The sequence below is a fragment of the Ceratotherium simum genome, chromosome 7 (assembly GCF_057802395.1).
Source record: "Ceratotherium simum simum isolate JZ-2026a chromosome 7, ASM5780239v1, whole genome shotgun sequence".
NCBI classification, from domain to species: domain Eukaryota; kingdom Metazoa; phylum Chordata; class Mammalia; order Perissodactyla; family Rhinocerotidae; genus Ceratotherium; species Ceratotherium simum.
The window spans coordinates 36,715,570-36,740,689 of record NC_141906.1 but is presented as its reverse complement, the minus strand read 5'-3'; the positions used below and the strand labels follow the sequence as shown (position 1 = coordinate 36,740,689).

Genomic DNA, 25,120 nt, shown 5'->3' with positions numbered 1-25,120 from the left:
GCTTGCTCAGAGATGCCTTCCCTGACTACAGAATTTTAATATCCAACATCCTATCACTGTATTTTATCTTCTTCCTAGCATGAGTTGTTGGTATCTGATTATTATTTCATTTATGTATTTGGATTCCTTGGTTATTATCTATATCCTGCTAGAATGGAAGCTCCCTGAGTCTTTCTTACGGACTGCTGAATCTCCAGGACTAGAAATCGCCCAATACATATAGGGCAGGCATTTGATAAATATTTGTTACATGAGTGCTTAACAGGCAGAGCTGCATGTGTGGGCTGCCTGCTGCCTGTGTGGCAGTGAGTTGCTTGTTGGACAGGCAGAAGTCAAATGACCAGTCGTCAGGAATACTGGAGAAAGGACTGCAGAGGCCAATTCAGATCCTCTGTGTTCCCTTCTAGCCCTGGTTTTCTACAATCCAAGGAGATTGGGATTGCTCCCAATCTCCAACTGCTCCTGCAGTTCCCTCCCCAGGCTTCCTTCCTCAATAATGCCAGAATTCTCCTGTTACAAATGATTATTTTCTACCTCTTCCCTATTGAAGCTGTATTAGCTTCCCGTGGCTGTTGTAACAAATTGCCACAAACTTGGTGGCGTAAAACAACAGAAGTGCATTCTCTCACAGTTCTGGAGACCAGAAGTCCTAAATCAGTATCACTGGACAGAAATGAAGGTGCCAGCAGGACCACACTCCTCGAGGCTCTGTAGGAGAATTTGTGCTTTGCCTCTTCCAACTTCTGGTGGCTGCTAGCATTCCTTGGCTTGTAGTCACATCACTCCAGTTTTCAAGGCCAGCATCTTCAAATCTTTCTCTGCTCTGTCTTCACATCATCTTCTCTTCTGTGTGTGTCAAGTCTCCCTCTGCTTCCTTCTCATAAGGCTCCATGTGATTGCATGTAGGGCCCACCTGGGTAATCCAGGATAATCTCTCTATCTCAAGATCCTTAACTTAAACATATCTGCAAAAGCTCTTTCCCTTATAAGGTAATAACATTTACAGGTTCCAGGGATTAGGACCTGACATCTTTGGGGATCATTATCAGCCTGCCACAGAGCTTACATTGGTTTGCCAGTGCCTGTAAAATAAAGCCCACACTTAGTACCAGGGAATACAAGTCCCGAGGATGCTGACCTCCATTTTCTTTTCTCTCCACAGCTTCCGTGATGGTTTTTTGTATCCCCAAGAAATTTTTTTCCAAATATATCTATTTCCCCTTTTCTTAAACCCATACTTTACATCTTTAATACTTTATCCTCTTTTTGTAACTAGCTGTCCTCACCTACAATATGTTTTCCTCTTTTATCTTGGCAAATCTTCATTTATTTAATATATATGAATTTAAAAGTGTTAGCAACTGTGTTGCATAAATACAGCTTGGTCCTGAGCTGGAGGACCAGAGCACCTCGTGGTGGGGGCAGAAAAACAGAGAGAGTGGAGTATGATAAATGCTACAGTAGAGAGAGAAATACATAGGATACTATAAGAACACAAAGGATGGGAATGGAGATGGCAGGTGAACAGGGAAGTTATCCTGTTAAAGGCAATGCCTAGATCAAGTCGTAAGCAGTACAAGTCTTAAGCAATAAGTTAGCCAGATGTAGGAGTGGGTGACAGTGAGGAACAGTGGAGGTTCATATGGAGGCCTTCATATGGAGGCCTTCAAGATTATGGAGTTCTGCTGTTATTTTTTTTTTTTACTTTTTTTTCCAGTTTTATTGAGATATAATTTTTATATAGCATTTTGTAAGTTTAAGGTGTATAACATGATGATTTGATATGCATTTCTATACACTAACAACAAAATGTCTGAAATAAAGAAAACAATCTGACTTACAACAGCATCAAGAATAATAAAATACTTAGCAATAAATTTAGCCAAAAAGGTGAAAGATCTGTACAATGAAAACTATAAGACATTGATGAAAGAAATTGAAGAAGATACACATAAATGGAAAGATATCTCGTGTTCGTGGATCAGAAGAATCCATATTGTTAAAATATTCATACAACCCAAAACCATTTGTAGATTCAATGCAATCCTTATCAAAATTCCAATGGATTTTTCACAGATATAGAAGAAAAAATCCTAATATTTGTATGGAACCGCAAAAAACCCCAAATAGCCAAAGCAATCTTGAGAAAGAAGAACAAAGCTAGAGGCATCACACTTCCTGATCTCAAACTATTCTACAAACCTGTAGTATTCAAAAAAGTATGGTACTGGCATAAAAACAGACACATAGGTCAATAGAATAGAACAGGGAGCCCAGAAATAAACCCCTCCATACACAACCAATATTTGACGAGGAAACCAAGAATACTCAACGGGAAAAAGATAATCTTTTCAATAAACGATGTTGCTAAAACTGGATATTCAAATGCAAAAGAATGAAATTGGACGCCTATCTTACACCGCTCGCAAAAATGAACTCAAAATGGATTAAAAACTTAAATGGTAAGATCTGTAATTCTAGAACTCCTAGAAGAAAATATATGGAAAAAGCTCCTTGACGTTGGTCTCGGCAATGATTTTTTGGATATGACAACAGAAGCACAAGCAACAAAAGCAAAAATAAATAAAAAGGACTACATTAAACTCAAAAGCTTCTGCACAAGAAAAGAAACAATGAACAGAATTAAGAGGCAATCTACGGAATAGGAAAAAAAATTTGCAAACCATATATCACATAAGAGGTTAATATCCAAAATATATAAGAAATACACACAACTCAATAGCAAAAGAACAGATAGTCCAATTAAAAAGTTGGCAGATGACCTTAGACATTTTTCCAAAAAAGACATATAAATATCTATTATCTTAAGGAGCTTGGATTTCTAGCCTTTAAACATGTGATTTTCCAACAGTACAATGAATCCCCCTTTTATATTTTTAACACAATCTAACTAGAAACCCCAATATAAAAACACAATTTAAAGGGCATTTTAATTGGTCATACTCATTTTTTCAGGTTTAGTTTAAGCAATATTTTCTCAGGGAGACCTTCCATATCTGGGACCATATATTCTCTTATATAATCCTATGACATCTAGTACTTCTATTACAACTCTCACCACTTTTGATCATAATTAAATGCTTAATATGTCTTGCTTGGACTTATAAACTAACTTTTATAAATTGAAGGACTTTTATAAATTACGAGTTTCTGAAGTGGCAAGAATCATCAAGACTTTGTCTGTTGCTTTATATCTGACACCCAGTACAATGCCTGACACATAATAGGTTTTTAACAAATGATTTTGAAATGAATTAATGTAAGAATAAGGCAAGAAGACTTAAAGCTCACAGTGAGTTCCACAAACCCCAGTACTCTGACATCTCACACTGTAATGTTTTGAGTGTTTCCTTTCTCCTGCACACACCTCACTGTTGCAGTGTATGAAAGGCAAACACCAAGCAGACATACCTGAGCTTTGTATAGTCTTAATTAAGCGTGACTCATTTGATGTGCTGGTTTATAGAGGCTTTGCTTGTTTTGTTTTTAGCAGGCATGCATATTCCCAAATTTAAAAATAAATCAAGGTATTTATCCAAAGAACATGAAAACACAAATGTGTAAAGATACACGCACCCCTATGTTCATTGCAGCACTATTCACAATAGTCAAGACTTGGAAGCAACCTAAGCACCCATCAAGGGACGAATGGATAAAGAAGATGTGGTATATATACACAATGGAATACTACTCAGCCATAAGAAATGATGAAATCCCGCCATTTGTAACAACATGGATGGGCATCATGCTAAGCAAATTAAGTCAGAGGGAGAAGGTCAAATACCATATGATCTCACCCACAAGTAGAAGATAAAAACAACGACAAACAAACACATAGAGACAGAGATTGGATTGGTGGTTACCAGAGAGGAAGGGGAGAGGGAGGAGGGCGAAAAGGATGATTAGGCACATGTGTGTGGTGATGGATTGTAATTAGTATTTGGGTGGTGAACACGATGTAATCTATGCAGAAATAGAAGAATAATGATGTGCACCTGCAAGTTATACAATGTTATAAACCAATGTTACCTCAATAAAAAAAATAATAAAATAAAAATAAATCAGAGAAGGACTATACACTTGCTGGTCAATAGTATATTCCCAAAGGTTTAGTGTATGTCCAGATATGGAAGGAGAAACGATATGGTGATAGCTTCACCTAAATGATTTTGCTTGGAAGCAAATTTTAGTGTATTAATGATCTTCAACATGTTAAAAATTTTATTTGACGTGTTTAAGTGGATCTGTTATTTTTAATTTAAAATTTTAACTGGCAAAATATATTTTAAATTAGTCATTTTCATTCCTCCAGAATCACTTCTGTGGAGGCATAATGTCCTGTAGAACTGTTTGGAAACCACCAAAGCTATAGACAATCCAGAGTGACTAGGACGTCCTAACTACAAAAATATAAAACGGTAGAAGAAAACGAAAACATAGGTGAATTCTTCCATAAAAATAGGTATAGGAAAAATATTTTTAACTCTGGGTAAAAACCCAAACGCAATTTAAAAAATTGATAAATTTTATTGCATAAAAAATAAAAATAGAAAGTTTTGAATAGCAAAAATTCCCAAGAAAAATGACAATTGGGAATAAAATTTGCAATGCATATCAGAGAGAAAAGACTAACATCTCTAATTTTTAAAGGAATATTAAAAATTGAAAAGAAAATTTGCTCTATAGAAAATTGGGCAAAAACAATTAACAGACAATTCACAAAAAAAGAAATAAAAGTAGACCTTAAATATATGAAAAGACGTTCAACTTCACTCATGATAAGAGAAATGAACGTTAATACCAGACCAAGGAACAATTTATCATGCCGTAGATGGTCAAAAATTGAAAAACTTGATAATAAATCGGTGATATATTATCACCAAAAATAAAAATTGCATATGCAAAACTTTATTTATTAAATCATTATTTATGTTTAGAAAATACTGAGAACTAGTCAAATCTGTAACCAGAGAGCATTTGTTAAATACACTACGGTATATATACCCAATGAGTACTATGCAGCCATACATAAGAATGAGGAAGACCTCTGAACTGATATGGAATGATTTCCAGGAGACAGCTTAAGTAAAAAAAAAAAAAATATAGTTCATGAAAACATACACGGCATGCTACATTTTGCATAACAAAGAAATGAAAATAAGAAAACATAAATATACTTTTTTAAGTGCAAAAAGAAACACAAGAATTATAAGCCAGACAACAATGGGAATTTGTCTATAAGGAGTATGGTGGGCAGAAAATGGGTGGAAGAGATACAGGAGGAAATGACAATCCTTTGAGTGTATCTTTTGTATAGTTTGATCTTTGAAAATATGTTGATGTTCTACATTTTCCAAAAGTATGATTAATAAGATGAGGGGAGAAAACTAAAACTCAACTGAAGAGAGAGGAAGGAAGAGTTAGTCCAAGGTCGCATTTTCATAGCAGTTGACTCTGTACTGTCAGTCACAGGCAGCGTGAGGAGGAGGAAGAAATGCCAACAGACACCAAGCTCTTGTTAATAGTTTTGAGTTTTCTTTTTCTCTCTTTTTTTGGAGGTGGTATGGGCAAAGTAATTCTGAAACTACTTTAGATATATTATGAGATCAAGTCAATGAATAAATGTGATGATATTAAAGGAAGATAGAGTTTTCACTGTGATTGAAGCAGGAAATAAGGCAAAAAACAACCAAAAAGTCCTTTGGAGACTGGAATTTGAGGTATCAGTGTGAATTCATGATTTCTAATATATATGTGCGTGTATGACTGTATCTGTGCATTGTAGATTTATATATGCATTTGTACAGGTATGTATATTTTTGTGTATATTATGCATGCATATTTTTGTGTATATATGCATGCGTATGCCTCCTAGCTCTGTCTGCTGAAAGGACCAAGAATTAAAGATACCCCAACAGCGATAAGTAAACCTGGTTCCCAGAGGCTGATGTGTAACACCGTTGCTCACGATCATAAAGCAGAGAACCTCAGAGAAGTGACTGATTCCAGGAATGGGCAGGGAGGTACAAAATGAGCCTGAAATATCTTGCTATGCTAGAAACTCAAGAAGTGCTCCAAAAAATGATAGGGGCATGTCACAAGAACACGGGAAGTAGTGTGACAGGGCTTCCATTGGATGAATGTGGAACAAGTTGAACACAAAAATAATTAAGTACAATAAAGAATATAAACCATTGAAAACCTAGGAACTAACTTGGCCATATCCAACAATCAATCAATCAGTGGAGGAAACGGAAGGGCTCTTACTTATAGTAAAATGCCAAGGGACTGTTTAACGTGGAGAAAGTGTCCAAGTTGGAAAATTAATGTTTTGCGTTGTCTGGATCAGAAAGAATCATTAATGGATGCTAATCCAGGGAGAAATTTTGAAGAGGTATAGGACATTCGCACAGTCTGTTTATCATATCACAGACAGACACACACACACACATATATAGGTACACATATACAAATGTGTATAGGTATTCATGTGTATACACACACACACACACATACCTAGAATGACCTAACACATGTGGATGCTGTTTGAGAGGTTGCTATTATTGCATAATTATTATTATGGTTAATGTATTATTATGATGTGTCTTTGGGTCTGACAATCTGGACTGCTTTCTCTTTGGCCTAGATCAGGTCCTCCAGAATCTTCTTTAACCTGTCTAGCAGCTGCCTGTTCCCACTCTCCATCAGCAGCTCCCAGCAGGCATTTGAGCTAGGGCCACAGCGGTTATAACAGCTGCCACCAAGGTTGTAAGTGCTGGGATTTAAGAAAGCTGGATCCAACCATGTTTTCTGGCAGTGAAACTCCCAGAGTAAATGCTCTGAAAGGAAAAAATTGTTTGATTTGTGTACCAAGAGCTCGAACATAATATGAAAGCGCCTCAGCCTTGTTTGTAATGACTCAGAAGCGGCCCTTCCCCATACACTCAGTGCCAAATGAATCAATTCCTCAACTCTGACTTGCTCTTGACACTGCCTTTAATCTGTGAACTATGAAACGCAAAGAAATCTTGTGCACCCGCCATTCTCCCCATCTGCACGTGGCTCTCAGGCAAGCAGTCAACAGTGCACGGTAACAGAAGTTAATTGGAAGGAGCTGGATGTCTCCGGCTCCTTTGGTAATTATGGAAGTCACTCTCCTGGCATGGAAGAGAGCCTCTTGCCTCCACTATTTAATAAAGAGACTCTTTTTCCTCCTTATATAGTCACAGAAGCAAAACAAAGCCAAACAAAACTAAGCACTTTCTGTTTGTTTGACAAAACCCAGAATTACTTTAAGGTTGGATACGCTAAGCTTTAGATTGAATTCCATTTGATTCAAATACACTTTAAAACCTTTGAGAGGAAGGTGTGTCTAAGTTCTCTTGTGGCCCCTGTGCTCAGTCCCGCACCCGACACATAAGTGCTCAGTATGTGTTAGGCATTTTCATTATTAATACTATTATTATTAACACCCATCTAGTTCCCATCATGTACAAGTCTCTGAAATGAGTATTTAAAGGGGAAAAAGTTTAACTCTAAAGTTGCATACACTTGGGTTGAAATCTTAGCTCTAATGTTAACAGCTGTCATATTATAATCTCACTGAACATCAGTTTGCTCACCAATTCACCAATACCGTGGGAATAATATATAACTCACAAGGTTGTATAGATCAAATACTAGAGTGCTTAGTATCCTGACTGGTGTACACTAAGTGCTTAATAAGTGGTAGTTTTCTTCCCTTTCTTCTTAATATACCTAAAGACTATATGAACCACTTGTTCCACTCATGAGTAGTATCTTGCTTCAGATCTTTGACTTTAACATTGTTAATTTAGGGCAGGACACCAAGTCCTATTTTCTCTCTCTTTGCCCTCTATCACTCCCAACTCCAATAGCTCTTCCATTTGTGTAATTTCAGCTGAAGGACATCTTTTAAATAGGGATTCAAGAACTCAAACAAGATTTTTTATGGTGTCCTACTTATGTGGCAAGAAATATGGAGTGCATTGGAGATATAGAGATGAGCATAGCATGATGCCTTTCCTCAGGAAATTTGCAGCCTTGTCAGAGACACAGGGATATATATATATACAACTCAAATACAGCATGAGACTTTTGGATGAGAGAAATTCTTAAAATCAAAATGCTATGTGAGTACTGTGCACGGAGCAGTCAACTGCTCATGTTAGGAAGCAGGAGTTGCATTAATGAAGGATTCGGATAGGAGGTGTCCTTTCAAGTGGGCTTTGAAGTATGACTAGGTGTTTTCTAGGCAGGGGATAGGTGAAAGATCATTCTATAGAGAGGGGACAGTATGTGCAAAACTACAGAGTGATGCATGTGATAGGAGAGGAAAATATATATTTGCTGCCACATGGTTGCATGCCACATTACACAGTGGAAGACCATCGTTAATGAGCTATGCAACAGTCAGATATTTTCAGAGAGACAACCAGTGGTGGTGCGGAAGGTAGACTGTAGACATTCCATACCACTTCTGAGGATGGAGTGGCAGTGTAGCTGCCTCAGGTGGGGTGAAGCTTCAGAAGCTGGAGCTTCATCAGGCTCAATGGTGACCTGCAGACCTGCAAGACCTTGAGGCTTAGTGCCAGCCTATACCCAGGGGCCACAGAAGGGCCAACCTGAATTATATCTACTAGCCAAGAGGCAAATGCCCAGGGTGAGTATTTCTTAATCACTGATCAGGTGATTCATGGAAGATTAAGAGGGAAAGAGGCAGAAAGCAGATGGGAAAGTGAGTTGGAACCTAGGATAACTGTCCGGATGGCTAGTTCCTTCACCAGGACAGCAACAGTGGTAATGGAGGAGAAGTATGAATACTTGAGAAACATTGGAATATAGCTTTGGGAAGCTGGCGGACATTGAGTACAGGAAGTGAGTGAAACAGATAATTTGTATACTTTAGTGACAGATGGTATGATAATGTGGAATCATAAGGAACCATTATTTGAGTTTCTTAGCCCTAACTTGTTCAATAAGAACAGGATTTTGTATTTAAACAAACGATTAGATTTGTCAGTAGAAATGTAAATAGCAACATAATTCGTGAAGCTATATTTTCTATTCTCTATACTTCAGTCCTACTTTGAAAAATTGCAATTCGAACTTAAAGCTAATAATTTGATAAATTCAGAAAGGTAGTAATAGTCAATAATGATTTTTATACTTCACATGATGAAGATGACAGCTGCCTTCTAAATCACATTTGCCCCCAAGCGGAAAAACATTGAGAAAAATCACAAAAATGTGACTTTTAGTGCTGATCAAACTCCCCTAATTTTCCATAAAATTCATTTGTGTTACTTTCTCATAAATGTTAATAACCTCAAATAGCAGTGCTTGATGAATCTCCGTTGTAAATTCCAGCTGTCGCCAAACTGCACAAATTGACCGTTCACAGTCCATCCTCATAACCTGACACTGGAGAAGGCATTTGGCTGAAGACAGTTAAATGAATGAAGTGTTGGACCTGAAGCTGCAGGGTGACGAAAGACAAACTCAGTGCAAGGCAGGAGCCACACACATAATAGGCTTTGAGCTTTAAAGATCCAAATCTATGTACACACTTCTTATTATTCTATAAGTTGGTTCCAAAGTGCTTTATTAAACCAGTCAACAAGTATTTATTTTGTACTTGCTATTTACCGGAACTTGCGATAACCTAAAATGCATACTTCTGTCCTAGGCTTTTTGCTCAGAGGACAAAGCTATCTCTTCATAGCTCTTATGCCATTTATAGTGTACTGGACGCCTCTTTATCACAAAAAATATGACAGTAGCGAGAATCCATGTTTTATTTTTATTTCCATTTTACAGATGACAAAAAAATGACTCTCCGAGAGGTTAAGTGAATTAATTAATCAAGGTCACCAGGATTTGAACTCAGTCTCTTTACCTTTCCATTATATTACTCTGTCTCATATCCTTTGCTTTTCACCAAGTCAAAGATTTTTTTTTTTTGGAAAGGGAGCTGTTTGATACAACTTGCGTCTTTCCACTTCCTAATTCTTTCCTGTATAACTGGTTTTATCCTAAAATGTTGCTTTAAACATTAAAGAATAAAGAAGTACAATAGATTTAAAGTCATAATGTTGAAGAGTTTTTAATATGGGGTTGCATAACAATAATTGGATTGAACAACATTGCATACACATTTTAAGGGAAACAGATTTTTGTTTTTAATGTGTCCATGCTTTCTTCTTTGTTCTCATGAGTAGATGCATCTTTTTGAGCTTACATTCCTTGTATAAGGTCTGCTATCAAAGCTTTTATAGCCTCAGGATAGAGGTCATTGTGCATATTTTGTATTCTATTTTTATTGGAATTGTCTATTGTTTCTTTATGATTATGGTACCACAGATAGACAAAGACAAGAAAACATGTAAATCAAGAAAGGTAAGTTTTGCTAAATGTGTGATTTTTTGCAAGTTACTTAACCTTTCTGAGCTTTGGTTTCCTCTTTCATGAAATGGGGATAATAATCAATTATCATAGGATTGGTGGGGAGGATTAAATGAGCCAGTGATTTAGATGGATGGATGGATAGATAGAACTGAGAATAGTACTTTATAAGTGAAGTGTAAGTCTAAGGAAAATACAAGATGTGTATTTAATAAAGTTTACATTTATTAAGCACTTTTTATATGCAGGACCTATATCAAGGGCTTTATCTATATTATCTTGTATTAATGTCCATAACCCTCTGAGACATGTATCTTATTATCTCTATTTTACTGAGGATAAAACTGAGATTTAGATTAGATAGATATTTTGCTGAAAGTCCCACAACTATCAATGAATGGAGACAAAATTTAAATCCATGTCTTTCTGACTTTAAAACCCATGATTGTAACCCATACTTTAAACTGTACAACTTTACCTTTATTTGTTAAGTGGAATATGTATAACCTAGTATTTGATGTATGGTTGCTAGTTCATGGGGAAAGCACACATACACTAAAGTGGTATAATTAGGTATCAAAATTTCAGGAGCCTAGAAGTAGCTAAAAATCAAACATTCTAATATAAACTGTTATAATTAATCAAATATCATAAAATAAAATGCCAAGATCCACATTTTGCCTCTTTTGATAATTACTCTAAATGGTTGTTATGGGATGCAGTGGTTGTAGTTTCAGTATAGGACAAAGCTTAGATGAGAATGGAAAAGATATAGGACGTTCTCTAGCCTGAATAAGCTTGAGGTCAGGTTTAACCGTTTTTAACATATTTGATCATCCTATTCCCAAAACATTGGGGTCATCATAAGATCAACGAAGCTCTCAAGTTTTGTGAGACAAGTTAGTCTCTATCTTTTCTTTGCTATCCCGTGACCTTCAGACACCACAGCTAGTTAGTGCCAAAAGATTATAAATCAGGGCTAACAGGAAAGTGATGTCTGCCAGTTTTGTGGTATTAAATGATGGAATGCAGAATTCAAATGATGTAGTGGAAAGAATAATGGGTTTAATCTCCCTGCTGTGTCACATAGTAGCTGTGTGATTCCAGGCAAGTTACTTTCACTTTGTCTTATTTTCCGTGAGATTTAAGGTCAGAAAGCCCCAAATTCAAATCTTGGCTCTGTTCCTTAATAGCTTTTTGACCTTAGGCAAAACCTTTTATTTGCTCTAAATTTCAGTTGTACCCTTAGCAAAAGAAAATTAATATGAATAGTTGCTTCATAGGGTTGCAAGAGTTAAGCCAGGGCAATGCATGTAAAGCATTTGGATATGTGCATTGAACTTAACAAGGGTTGAATAAATGTTAGCATTACTGAACACATATATTGCATTTTTTCTATCACTAATATTTTTCCCACTCTGTATCAGACACTGTTCTAGTGCCTGAATATAAGATTTACATAATTGAAGATCATGGTGAAGATTAAATTAAATAATGCTTACAGACTGATGAATAAGGACCTGGCATTTAGTAGATGTTCAATACATATTAGAACACAAGATACAGTGATATATAAGTAAGCCAAACACTCACACAGGCGTAATTTGAGTTAGCAATGAAGAGTGGAGAAGGAATTTTTTTATTCATTTCTTCTTTAATTCATTTACTCTATTCAACGATCTTTATCACCAATTCTGTGGCAGGCAGAGATCCTATGCACCAAGGGGAAGCAAAGGTTAATAAGACTGGGTTTCTTCCCTGTAGATTGTCTTTATTCTGAGACATCCACAGGTATCTGTGGATGAATTTCAGAGTCTATGAATTCTCTAAAAGAATGTGCAAAAAAGAGTATCTTTATTTTCCAGGAACATCATCTGTCACTTTCATCAGCTCTTTGAGGGCACCCCTAGGACATCTCAATACAGAGAAAACGGTGTACTCTGATCCTTAATTATAGCTTTAGCGGCCCTATTAATCCTCAGCTGCCTGGACTTTGAACTTGGACATAACTGGGTTCAAATTCCAGATGCCTTCCCTGGTTGCTCTGTGACTTAACTTGTACCTCAATTTCCACATGTATAAAACTGGGATAGTGATACCTACTTCTCAGGCTTGTCTCAATAATGCATGTCAAAAAGCAACTCACAGCATCTGGCACTTTGTAGGAATTCAAAAGTAGCAGTTCCTCCCACACTGGTGCCTGCCTCAGAGACCAGCAGGATGCCTTCCTCATCAAAGAAGCTCACCACAGCTTATTGATTGATTGTCGCTGATCAGAATCCTGTGTTTTCAGAGACTAGTCACATACAAAAGTGACATAAAGGGTCAAAACATGAACACAATTAGGGATCATCAACATAGAAAACCTTGGCTCGTGCTCCTGGTCTTCATATCATTATCCACATGTATCAGCTTATGTGGCTCATATTGTACCTGTGGTCACCTATCACCTTAGAAGTAATTGCTGTCACAATTTAATTGTGTGACATTGAGATGCAGATCTCCCCAGGCATTACAGAGACTAGCATACCACGTACATGACGTGTGATATGTGACACAAGTGCACGCTTATCCCTCAGATGTTTCTCACACAAGAGGATACTGTCGAGCTTAGAGTTACAGGCTGGCACCTCACAGGAAGAAAAGAGGCTGCTAAGGGCCTCAGAAGGGTATACAAATTCTAAGTAACAACAAAGTGGTAGTGATGGTAGTGGGGTGTTTCGTGGAATGATTGAATAAGTCACTGAGAAAATAAGAGCACACTCGTCCCTGGGTATCCGTGGGGGTGCCAGGAACCACCGTGGATACCCAAGTACCATATAAAAAGTGGCATAGTACAGTGAATACAGTTGGCCCTCCATATCTGCCGGTGTTGCATCCACAGATTCAACCAACCGAAATTCGATCTGCTGTCAGTTGAATCCGCGGATGCAAAACCTGTGGATATGGAGGGCTGACTGTAATCACTTGGAAAAATATTGAGTGATTATTACAATATAGCAAATACATGTTACAATCATGCTAATAATATTGCAGATTATTCTAACGATGGTGCACATCTTGTCATCCTGTCAGTGAGACTCTGTGACAGTCTCCAGCGCTCATACCGTAGAGCCAGTGTCATGAAAACCTGTAGCATCATCTCGGCCTATGAATCCAGTGTGGTCAGTGCAGGGCTGAACTGCCCAACTGAGTTCTCTAGATGACCAAAACCTGGCCTTTCAAGTGCCAGAACCTAGGATATATAATCCCATAAAGGTATTACATGGATGTTTTTCAAAATAGTTTTCTTATAAACAAAGTATTTTGAAAAGAATTTGACATTTTCCAGCTTGTTATAGAATGTTAGTGATAATATTTTCCTATGACACCGTGATATTCCCATTTATCACTGGATAAAGTCCAAATTCCTTACCACTATACATATACATATATAAATATATTTATATTAGGGGTCTAATAAATACGTGGAGACATGATGTACAAACATGGGCTCTACTTTCAGTGAGCTTCTGCTCTATTGAAATAGTCAAACTTTAAAGCAATTACATTTAGGGTGGTGGTGATATTGGTACACATTGTGATGGAGAAAATCCAACATAACATGAGATCGGTGACACTATAACAGAGAATCAGGGAAGATTTCTCAAAATAAATGACACCTACACTGACCTTAAGGATGAGTAAAAGTTAACCGGCCAAACAGTGGAGATTGAAGGAAAAAACTATTCCAGACAGATGGAGTGTATATGCAAATGATTAGAGACAAATAAGGCATGTGATGTATTCTGGGAACTAGAAGAAATTCGGTCTGACTTGGGTATAAGTTAGCAAGTGGACAAAACATTGCAAAGAGATGATGATAGATAAAGAAACAGATCCCAGAGTAATTTTGCACAAGAAAAAAACATAGAATTGTGCACACGGCTACTCTGTGAAAACTTCTCTAACCTTTATGATAAATGCTTACTTGTTCCTTTACTTTCCACGGGTCCAGAGACCCATGAGAGGGCCTGGATCGAACCACCTGGAGAAAAGCAATTATTGCCTGTTGTTTGCATGGAAGGCATGGAATGGTCTTTGGCCACTTCTCATAACTGTCAAAGTGAAGGAGTCTTCAAACATCCTTGTATAAGAAGGTTAAAAGACAGAGACAAAAATTTTTGCCACAATGAAACTTTCATTCTAGTGGAGAAGACACATAATCAACAAATAGATGAGTATATAATATAGTTAGATATCAATAAAATATGAAGAAAATTAATGCTTTGTGACTTAAGTTAAATGGAAATGGTTTAAAGAATCACTCTAACTGGATCCATTAAATCCTAGATTTTTACCTGTTAATGATATATATTTTTTTCTGTTTTACTATCCACTATTCTAGTGCATGTTGCAGAATAGATCATAACCCACTTCTCTGCCACTGTGCAGATTACAAATCCTTGGATTTAGGAGTTTGAGAATGAGATAGAAAACAAACAACTCTTCCTTGTGTCATTTGTGTTATTCTAATAAAAGAAACACTTCTCATTTTCCATTAACTTTATTGTGCTGTTAATAATATAAATGTATAAAATGTGTCATATTACAACCTAAAGTAGCATGCTGCTATATTATTGTTAATAATAAGCTTCTAAAATAAGAACTATGACAAACAGCTTATGCGCCAAACTAAAAATTAACTTCATTCCTTGATTCTTTTTCCTTTTTTTTCTAGAGACAAATGAAATAATATAGAATAAGTCTGATCAAAATAAAACTCTACAATTCACCCATTTGTTTACTGAAGAGATCTCCATTTTCCTCAATGTACGATTATTTCCTCTGTTTTAAATGTTACTAAAAGATAATTTAATTCATCTCTCAGGTGTCAAAATAATTTACCTTCTCTAGTATTGCTTCAAGGATTGGAAGCATGGTTTCTTATCCAAGTTGTGCTTGCACATTAAAGTTTAATGATAGACTTATTGCTTATGATTCTTCACATTTCACTGTAGCTACTGTAGAATGTGATGCGTACATATACTTAGAAAGCTTTATAATATAATTCAATTTCGGGAACTAAACGCAGATTGTGTTGTCCCCTGACCACTTATTCTACCTCTAGCCTTGGACACACTTTTTAACTTTATATTTGTTCTTCAACAGTGTGTATAAAAATGCACTAAAAGCTGCCGCTGTCTCAACAACATCGTGGTCACAGTTAGTTAAATATTTAATGCCCCCCAGCACAAGGCAGGGCATGCAATGAGCATGAACTTGACTATAAAACCACGGTAATGGGTTTAGATCCTGTATGTCCCCAGTGTGCTCTGTACAGATCAGTAAATGAGGGAAGAGTCTCATCAAGATGCAAGTTTAAATAGGAATCTGTCCTGCTGCATCTGCTGACAAGATTAATTATAGATCTCTGAACCTGATATGTTTTCTTAATGTCTTGCATCACTTTACTAGTCTGCAGTCAAGCTGAAATATTCAGCGTGGCTTTGTATAATACCAGATAATTCTCTTCTCCGGAGTGACACTTTGCAATATATTTTAAGTCTTGATAACTTGCTGAGTGCCTGATAAAAGTTTCCATTACTGATTTGCCATTAGTTCTCTCATTTGTCCTCTGGAATTAGGACAATCATTTTTGCAATAGTAGCAAAATTCTAAAAGAATGCAAAAGCCTTTTCCATGGGAAAATTCAGCCATTTTCTCTAGGGTGTACATCTTCAAATGAAAGGACAAGGCAGTAAATACAGCAACAATTATTAGAAGATATTTTGCCTTGTGAATCTCATAGTCTGCCTTAAAAAAAAGAAAAAAAAAGACCCAAGTGATTTTTTTTATGCTGTAATTACTACAACCACCCAGTATGAAAAGTTTACTTGAGGTGGATGTGAACAGAGGTAACTCTTGTAGTTGTCACCAAGCAATCACAAATTTTCCAACACTGTAGGCTAAGCATAGATCGCTTTAGGATCAAGCTGTGGCCACTGTCCTTGAGGATATAGTTTAGGGGATATAGTTAAGGATATAGTTAAGAATTGTTCACTCAATTCTTATATCGTGATTGTGAAAAAAGAGTAGAGTCTTACTAAAGTATGTGAGCAAGTCCACGTATCTGAATACCTCCAATTTCACCATTGTGAGCCTACTTCTAATAGTCATCATGTTAATTAATAAGCCACTGATTTCAACAGTGCAAATTCATTTTTTACATTTATCAGGTTAATTATCAAAGGCTCACGTGATGAAGGAGAGATGCATAAAAGAAGCCTTTGTAGTTGACTCTGGAGGATGGTTTTTCTGGTATAATGCCAAGTGAATACCAATGTGGTTTTTGATTAGGGTAACTGACTAACTAACTTACACTAACTAACACACTCATCACATAATTAATGTTAAATTACATATAAATAAACAAACGTGTGTGTGTATATGTGTGTACATGTACACGTGTGCGTGTGTGTGTGATCGACATTACTATATTCTCTCTTCTTCCAGGGACCACCTGCTCTCTAGAATTAGGGTTTAGAGTTTGTGACCTAGGTGGTTTCAGTAGCTTCTCCAGAAGTAATGCATCTTCTGGGAAGCCTTGTGTCTAATCCCATTCAAATTTTACTTTTATCTCATCTTCATCCAAAATTTGTAGAAATTTTATGCAATTCATATTTATGTATTTGATATACCGTAATTAATAGGTCTTTTTCATGTGATATTTTTCCTTCTCAAGTAATTTATAAATTCATCCAGAGAAAGGATTAATTTTTTTCCATCCTTATTTGCTCATCCATTTATTTCACAGATATTTAGAGGCATCAAACTAGGTTCTTTCCACTCTCTCTTTAGTGCTTCTATGCCCGTATAAAACTGGGCTCAGTATACAGTGCACATACTGTAAATATTGTCGATTGACTGAAAAACATCCTATTGTGAGGCCATCATTATTGAAGTTTGCAGGATTCTTTTCCTAATTTCAAAATGCCTTTTTCATTTTAGATCTCCCCAGGTAGCTGTCTCACAGGATCAATCTATCGATTCTCACTGCACGGGGTGAAGAAGAAACCACCGGATCAGGTATGGCTTCCAGTACCAAGAAGTACCCACTTGAAATTAAATACATATAATGCATCTCAAAGTGAGACTTTAAAAATATTCTTACAATAGAACTTGAGGCAATTGATTTTAGAAATTACTAGAAATAAGGGACCATTTTTTTCTCTACTGCAAATCTCTTTTGTGGAAAAGAAACTATTTATACCATCACTTGTTAAGCCTTCTACATTGCAATTTACTTCACCTAATAATTACCCTATCAACACATATTCTGTCTAAATGTCTTTAGTCACAGTCCTTCTAATGTAATCTGGGTATTCATTGTTCTTCTGTTTGATATGCACTGGAAGCTCAAAGCATCTTATTCTAATCAGTATTTGAATGCATTGTCTGTTAAAATGAAAGTAACAATGATTAGTAGGACAGATGTTTCCCTTGAATGTGAAAATGTAGGGGTTAAAACCACAAATTAGACTGAATACTCAGTCTTTGCACGTATTTTTCAAGATGGTGGGATACAAATTTTTTGTGAAGTGGAAATCAGGTACTAGTCAAAGTCTTATGACCTGTGAAGTACACAATATTTGGAAATAGCTCTACTTTCCATGCTGGAGAATAGACACACAACTGTAGTATGTTGGTAAAATGAAATATCATTTGCCTTTATGGATGGTGATTTTGACAGAGAGACTGGGAGAAGCATGGGAAGGGAAAACAAAGCAATCAGAATTTCATGCCCGTGCATCAGTGTATCAGTATGTTAATCGCAGGATTAGAAGAGCCTATGAATGGATTATCATTACCTATTAGTGTACTGCCGTTCTTACTAATACTAGACATTTCTCTGCTTGTGGGCTGAAAATGCTATAAAAATAGGTTGTTTATGACATTTAGCTGTCAAAGATTTTATAATAGCTAACTGATTTCTTTCATATTGGTCATATTTACCTCCTGTTTCTATGTATATTCCCTAGTTAGTATTATTTATTGGGATTTCCAATTTATTAGGTCATGAGAAAAATTTTAAAATGTAATGTTTGTGTCAATGAACTGACATTCATTTCAGTTGAGGAAAGAATTGAGGCCAAGGTGATTCCCATTTGTTTGTTTGTTTGTTTATAAAAAGAGTATGGTAATTCGTACCTTTTATTTAAATAAATTTTGCAGTAATCCCTTCTCTTCAACCTTCACAAAGACTTGCTGAGAATAAGTAATGCATAAAGCTGCAGAATATAGATGAGAAGGCTGGACTGGGGGTGGGTGCCTAGTTAGCTAATGTCCTGAGGAAGAACAACAGAGTCAACCTTAAAATGCCAATTTATGATGCAAGTTACCATCACTTCAAGAGTGATATCATATGATCTTCTGACTATAACAGTCTCAGTCATCAGGCTGATTTGGAGTAGCCCTAGTTTTTACTGTCTGAATTGCTTAAACAATTATCAAGAAGAGGGATGAATATCTTTGGGTTAGAATAAGTCCTCTGACTACTGATCTGCTCAGAGGTTGTAAAAAAATCACTAGGTCTCTTTAGATTATGGGCCATGGGTCTAATCTGCTTCATTAAGCTTTATTCACATGGAGTTAGGAGGTTAAAAATGAAGCACTTTGGAGTTAATACCCATGATTAAGAGGTTATTAGTCTTTCTGGTTGAGGAGGTGGAGCAACAATGGGATTTCTGTGTTTCATGATGCCTTCGCTACTTCATATCATACTCACCCCCCCCACACACACACTGGTTACTTCTCTTGATCATGGTATTTACTTAACATATGCTTTTGTTTATTTTAATTTCATTAACTTAGCCTAAAGCCTTTGGACCAAGCTCACAATTGAAAAATAAAATCAATAATAAAATAAAGTAATAAAGTTTCACAGGGCATATGACTGCCTCCATGATTCTGGGCAAACCGTTTAAACCCTCCTCCTTCCTACTCGCTGGACAAAAGGCTTCCGTTGGAGGAAGGCTAGCTCCTCTCACTTTGGGATATAATATCTTTGTCTTTTCTTTTAATTTTTTTTTTTGTTATCAGAGAAAGACCTGTTTTGATTGTCCCGTTTAGATAACTACCAGATTGTTTGAATCTTTTCTTCTGTTTTTTTGTGAAGAAGATCAGCCTTGTACTAATGTCTGCCAATCCTCCTCTTTTTTTGGTGGGGAAGACTGGCCCTAGGCTAACGTCTGTGCCCATCTTCTTCCACTTTATATGGGATGCCGCCACAGCATGGCTTGCCAAGCGGTGCGTTGGTGCGCGCCCGGGATCCGAACCAGCGAACCCCTGGCCGCCGCAGCGGAGCGCGCGCACTTAATGCTTGTGCTGCCGGGCCGGCCCCTATTTGAATCTTTTTACAGCATAAATAGAGCATAAACTTTACAGACAAGTAGACTTAAGATCACATCTCACCTCACCTTTCACTGGCTGTGACTCATGAGCAGTAAGTTAATCTCTTTTTGCTATAGCTGCTGCATTTGCAGGTGGGAACAAAGATATTACCTAAAAGGGTTTTTCCAAGGACTTAACTAGATAATACATTTCAAGCTCTTAGTATACTGGGTAGCACAGAGAAAGCACTCAAAAATGTTGACTGTGTTACGATATCGCAGAGATTATCAATCAAAGAGGTATATATAGATATAGATTAATAGAGTCATCACAGGGAATAAGAATAGCTTATCTGTTTTCAAATAATTGGAATAAGAAAAACCTTAACATTAAAAGTGAACTGGTCGTGCAACTATGACGTACAACTATCTACTGGGGCTTTGAGGGGGGGGAAGGAGGAGGATTGGCAATAGATGTTAGCTCAGAGCCGGTCGTCCTCAGCAAAAAGAGGAGGATTGGCATGGATGTTAGCTCAGGGCTGATCTTCCTCACAAAAAAATAAATAAATAAATAAAAGTGAACTGAAGATAGCTTGAAGTTTGAAGATTTGCAGAGCCTCAGGTTTTTATCACTATTGATTATCATTGTAAACACAGAAAGCTAGAAGTACAGAATGTTCTGTATACGGAGTTCAATATCTGAGAATGCTATGGTAAAAGTGACCATATCACCTAGCCCAAAGATTCTTTTGACTGGATTGTTTGTTTGGATTTGTTTTGTCTGATTTGGTTTGGTTTCCTATGTGGAACTACACTAGATATAAAAGTTATACAAGGAGAACTGATTTATTTGGGAATGAGAAAGGCTCAGATTCTTGTCTGTTGAACTCTCCCACCAATGCCATCCCTGAGTATGTTCTGAAGACCCCCAAATGCTTAGAGAACACAATTTAAAAAACACTGCCCTACTCCAGTCCTTTAAATTTTAGGATGGAGAAACTCAAGCCAAGAATAATGAAGTGACATGCCCAACGTCACACACTGAGAGAGACGTCTAGACGTGCTGACTCCCATCTATTGGATCAAGCTGACTCTTTGCAGAATACATTTAAAGTTTAGGACAGCAAATATGGCTGGGGGAAATGTGGCCTTCCCTCCTTTTTGTCAATCATATCGTTTTGGTGGTTGTACATGTATTACAACAGCGGTTCTCAAAGTACGGTTCCCAATTAGCAGTATCAGCATAACTTTGCAGAAATACAAATTCCTGAGCCTACTCAAACCACCTGAATCAAAAACTGGTGGTGGGGCCCAGCAATTGATGGATTAACAAGACTTCCGGGGGATTCTGATATTCATTGAAGTTTGAAAACCTTTGCATTAAAGAAATTCTTTGGAAATTAGCTTCATCCATAAAATAATTTTAATTATATGGCCTACCAACCAATGGGCAAAACCACTATTAAGATACACAAAATTCTGTAAAGAAAAGAACTGAGAGGGAAGAAGGAAACCAAAATTTGCTGATTGCCTGCCATATACCAAGCACTCTTTGATTTCTATTAGTTATCTTATTTAATCCTTAAAGCAGCACTCTGAAGTATGTATTATTATCTGAATTTTGACGAGAAAATTAGACTCAGAGGGACTAAATAATTTGTCTGAGATCATTCAGCTGGAAGTTGCAGAGCTAAGATTTGAACCCAGATGTAGTTGACTCTAAAGCCTTAAATCTTCTCATTATGCATTGAAACTCACTGGGTTTCACATCCACACACCTGGGGTGGAATATCTGCAACTCTAAGGGAAAATCCATGCATTTGATTTTCGTTATCATTATGCAGTGCTTTGACGTTGATTATACTTGGGAGGTAACATACCTCTCTCTCGATGTTGCATGGAAAAAATGATTTGTCACTCTGACATGAGTATGGTTTTTCTACTCTTCATTCTGCTTACATCTATGTGAATACCAATCCCCAAATTTCTATGTACTTGCCTAACTATGACAAGCTAATATATATGTATATACTTATTTTTTTTCTCTAGCATTCATGTAAGAAATAAATATAGCTCTAGTGTATCCTGTTTGGGGACATCTAAAAAGTTTCTGTAAAATGAATCATCACCTTCGACATTACATAAATAAAATCATGTAAGTATTATGTAAATGTAATTACATATAGAAGTGATTACAAGGATATGCACTGCAAACTTTGGAGCTGTAATATGGGGAAGTATAGGAGAGGGTAATTATGTATCATATTCCCTAGAGCTTCAACATTAGGAAGAAGTTCATCAATTTTTATATCTGAAAGAGACATTAAATATTGCATTGTGTTCTGTAGAGGGCATGGTTAATGGGTGATTCGACCAGCGAAATGGAGGATGAGGAGGCATTGTAAACTTGGAGGATATTCTTATTGTGGAAAAGTCACAGTTCCGGAGCTGTTAAGATTACATGTCAGTTATACGCCTTGCTGTTCTCTGCTTGAGACTAGTTTTCAAAGATCAAAGAGGAAAATTTCTCTTGCCTCCTCCACATTCTAGAGTATTGCCTATAAGAATGTCAGCCACATAGTCTAGTACCTGGTAAAGTGCTAGAAGATAGAACTTGATTGTACAGGTTATGCCATTGGCTGCCAGAAGAAAAATAATCTAAGGAGGTAAATGCACAGAATTTAGCAGAGAAGTGGATGCAATATTAGTACTTGAGGACCTGTATCAAGTATTGTGTCTGAAAGATAATATGGAGTCTGTATACAGGAGAAAAGACCAAAAATCAGAAGTCAATGAGCTCATATCTGGAAGCAGAACAGAGCAAGAAGGTCAAGTACACAATCTTATTGAGGGATGATTAAATCTTTGGGAATCAGATCAGCTAAGTTTAAGACTCAAGACTCAGAGGACACCTTCTTCTTTTCAGGACAAAGGTAGCTACTGATCACTTGTGCTACATCCCAATATCCTATCTAAGGCCAAGCTCTATTCCTTTTTTAAAGTAAAGGTCTCTCCAGTTTCTTTATTTTTCTTCACCTCCACTGCTACTACCGTACTCCATGCCACCATCCTCTCTTGCCTGAATGACTGCACTTGCCTCCTAACTAGTCTCCTCACTGCCACTTATTCCCTCCACAATCTGTTTCCATTCTGCAGCCAAAGTGATTAGTCTTCCAATCACTCCCTATTGCTTTCAGGGAAAATATTAAAGTCATTAATATGATCTACAAGTCGGCATGCTCTTACCCCTGCTTACTTCTACAGCCTCATCTGATGTACCCCTGCTCTCTCTGCAACTCAGTACTGTTCATTTTCACTTCCTCTAGGTGACAGGCCTGCCCAGGTCCTTTCTGCATAGAAAATTTTCTGAATTGTTCTTTTTTCTTTTATGTCTTACAGTGCTCGATTAAAATATTGCTTCACCAGGAAACACTTCCTTGACAACTTCCTCCTGTAATACAGGTGCACGTGCACACACACACACACACACACGTGTCTGGTCCCCTGATATATTTCCTCAGAGCTCTGTTTTTTCCTTTACTGCACTAACTAGTTTGCAATTATATATCGGTGCATTCATTTAAATAAATTCCTGGCTCTCCCACTAAACTTAATCTACATGAAAGCAGGCACCACATCTTTTTCAATTATGGACATATCCCAGGGCTTAGACCAGTGGTTGGTATAAATTTTTTGCTAAGCAAAGTCTTCTTAGATATGACACCAAAAGTATAAGTGACAAAAGAAGAAATAAATAAATCAAACTTCACAAAATTAAAGACTTTTGTGCTATAGACAATATTGTCAATTAAGTGAAAACTCACTAAATGAGAGAAAATATTTGTAAATCATATATCTGATAAGGGATTTGTATTCAGAATGTATAAATGACTATTATAGCTCAATAATAAAAAGGTAAATAACACAATAAAAATGGGCAAAGGATCTGAATAGATATTTCTCCAAAGACAGTATACAAATGATCCATAAGCATATGATAAAATGTACAACATTACCCATTAGGGAAATGCAAATCAAAACCACTATGTGATGTTACTTCATACCCACTAGGGCGACTATAACAAAAATTAAGAACAATAACAAGTGTTGGGGAAAATATGTACCAATTGGAATTCTCATATGTTTCTGCTAGGGATGAAGAAGGGTATAGCCACTTCGGAAAACACTTTGGCAGGGCTTCAAAATGTTAAATATACAATTATTATATGACTTCTAGCAATTTAACTCCTAGTTATATACCCAAGAAAATTCAAAACATGTCTCCACACTAAACTTTGTACACAAATGTTCATTATAGCAGTACTCATAATGGCCTAAAAGTGGAAACAGCTTACATTTCCATCAACTGACAAATGAGTAAAAAAAATATGGTATATTCATGCAACGGAATATTATCTAGCAATAAATAGAAATTAAGTACTGATACATGCTACAACATGGAGGAAACTTGAAAACAGTATGCTAAGTAAAATAAGCCAATCACAAAAGACCATAACAAATCAATAATGGTCATGATTCCATTTACACTAAAGATCCAGAATAGACAAATATACAGAGACAGAAAGTAGATTAGGGTTTGCCCAGGAGCAGGTAGGAAGAGAATTGGGAGGAAATAGGGAGTGACCGATAACGGGTACAAAATTTATTTTTATTTTTTTGGTACTAAAAAGTTTACAAAATTAGACTGTGGTGATGGTTTCACAACTTTGTGAATATACTAAAACATCATTGATTATATATTTTAAATGCATGAATTGTATCATATGAAAACTATATTTCAGTAAATCCATTAAATATTTTTATAAGTCATGACATGGAGAGACAAGTTTCTTATATTTAATGTGTGGGTACAGTATTTGCACTGAAGGATCAAAAACTATTAACACACACACTCACAAAAAGAAATGCAAAACATCGGAAATGGTAAATACATGAGTGGATATTAAAAAAAGGGTCTTATTTTTAAATATATGTAAAAAATAATTAATTGTTTAAAGCAAAAACATTAACAATGTATTGTGAATTTTTTAACGTACATAGAAGTAAAATGTATGACAATCATTGCAAAAGGCCAGGAGGGAAGAAATGGGAATATATTATTGTAAGATTCTTATACTATACATGGTATTAGCATATCATTTGAAGGTAGACTGTAATTAGTCAAAAATATACACTATAAACTCTAAAGCAACTACCAAAATAATAAAACAAGTATAACTAAAAAAGAAAGTAAAAAGCCATTTAAAGAAATACTTGGCTAATCCAAAAAAAGGCATAATAAG

General features: G+C 36.4%; 1 long non-coding RNA gene across 5 annotated transcripts in view; it reads left to right on the top strand.

The window, feature by feature from the left end:
• LOC147916645 (uncharacterized) overlaps window positions 1-25,120 on the top strand; it is a 1,218,588-nt gene that overhangs the window by 491,805 nt on the left and 701,663 nt on the right. For all 5 annotated transcript variants that reach the window (XR_015552701.1, XR_015552703.1, XR_015552704.1 and 2 more), the window contains one exon: window positions 17,437-17,514. This is a non-coding gene — a long non-coding RNA (uncharacterized LOC147916645). The remainder of the gene's footprint in view (window positions 1-17,436; window positions 17,515-25,120) is intronic.